The following is a 2,011-nucleotide window of genomic DNA, read 5'->3' as shown; positions in this document are numbered from 1 at the left end:
TGAATTTGATATCCTCCTGCCTCTAGCCTCCCAAATACTGGAGTTTATAGATAGGGGCCACATGCCCAGCAAAAGACTCTTCGGGGGTATTCATTTTAGCAAAGCATGTGCTCTTCCAGTACAGAGCCCACTTCAACTACCAGAGATGAAAGGAAAGGTTGGCCATTGACTTCTTAGCCCCGATTCAGCACTGCTTCCCTGACCCTCCAGATGATTGGGTTGGCCATTGGTGGCACACACCTTTAATCCCAGTACTTGGGAGGCAAAGGCAGGTGGATCTCTGAATTCTAGACCAGCCTGGTCAGTTCCAGGACAGCCGGGGCTACGTAGAGACTCTGTCTCAAACAATCAAAAAGACCTATGCTGTATTTGGAAATACACTGAAAATGAAGGCCCCTAATGATGTGTGCGTGAGTGTGTGTGTGTGTGTGTGTGTGTGTGTGTGTGTGTGTGTGTGTGTGTGTGTGTGTGTGTGATGAGTGGCTCACACATGTAACTGCCCCACAGCTGCTGTTTGGAGAACTCAGGGGTGCATTTTAAGGGATTTGCTGTTATTGACTGGCCTAGAATCAAAATATAGCAGGACCAGACCTTACTTTTGGTTAAAAAACAAAAAATCCTATCTGTTAAGAGTTCATTAATGAGATTCCTTCTCACCCTCCACTAGGGTCCCTCCATGTTGTAGCCACTGCCCTGTAGAATTGTACGAGCTGACAGGTTACTTAGGAGTTCTCTTATGCCTGATGCAGTTAGAAAGACCCCTCTATGGAGTTCTCTGCCCCACAGATGGTCACCATGGCCCCCACCATAACCGGACAGTTCCAGAATATTGCCTGTTTTCCTCACAAAGGGCTAGCCTTGAATGTCACGTGCCCTCTTCAACCTGAGTAGAGAGAATACAATCATTTCCCAGGTCTCTTGGGCTCCATCTGAAGACTGCTGCCCACAGTGCTGAGGAGACTCGCATGCCACCGCCACCACCTCACGGAGGGCGACTGCGTCGCTCTCGGAACCCTGACGGCTACAGCTGCCTTGCCTCGCCTCGCCTCCCAAAGGACTCTGTTCAAGCACCTAGACCCTGAAGGACTCTTCACAGCACCCACAACTGTTTGCCTACTCATCTATCTGACTATCCAGGGCCTTGAAACCCCCTACCCTGTGTCCAGGGGGACTGCTCACTGACTTCCCGCTTCCTGGCAAGCTGCCCCTCCCTCTACTGGACACTTGTGTGCGATGTGGCCCTGGTGCCCACGGTGGCCTGGGCTCGCCTTCTCTATGGCTCACTACTAGCTTTTCCACACCTGTGCAGGTGACGCCACAGGTTTGTCTCAGACATCTTCTGTTTCTTTCTCTGCCACCCTTACGGAAACTCACACTTTAAAAGACAGCAAATTAGAACGTTGTAGACTCCCCCCCAACCAGGACTCTGCTAACAATGTTCGGAAGAAATAAATGCTCTGAAAACAATCAGCCACCAAAATAGTTCACACGCATGGTCCCTGCACCCCAGATTGGGTGTTGTTTGTTTTGGGTTTTTTTGGGGCTTTTTCATGTTACATCCATATCTGTATTTATATCTTATTTGTTTCACCTTCCAAGTGTATCATGGCAAATGTACAGATTTTTTTTGTTGTTGTTAATAATGTGCTAGGATTTGCTAAAAAAGAAAATTAAAAAAAAAAAAAACAAGTTTGCCGTGGAATATGAGACAATTCAGTTAAAATTGTGTGTGTGGTACTGTGTGAACCTTCAAGTGACCTGCAATTTCTTGTCGGATTGTCATCATCCTGCTGTGTTTACAAAGACAATGAGAACATGTCTCTTTGTGACATTAAAGGGTCAAACCTGAGAGGGCCAGGTAGCTCAGCCAGTAAGGGAAGGGCACTTGCTTTGCGGCCCTGACGAGCTGAGTTTGATCCCTGAACCCACGTAAATGTAGGAGAGAGAGCTAACTCCTCAAGCTGTCCCCTTGTCTGTGCATGAGGAGCACGGTATGAATCTCCTCCCCACC

Source organism: Peromyscus maniculatus, chromosome 11 (genome assembly GCF_049852395.1).
Source record: "Peromyscus maniculatus bairdii isolate BWxNUB_F1_BW_parent chromosome 11, HU_Pman_BW_mat_3.1, whole genome shotgun sequence".
Taxonomy (NCBI): Eukaryota; Metazoa; Chordata; class Mammalia; order Rodentia; family Cricetidae; genus Peromyscus; species Peromyscus maniculatus.
This window is presented reverse-complemented; position numbering follows the sequence as displayed.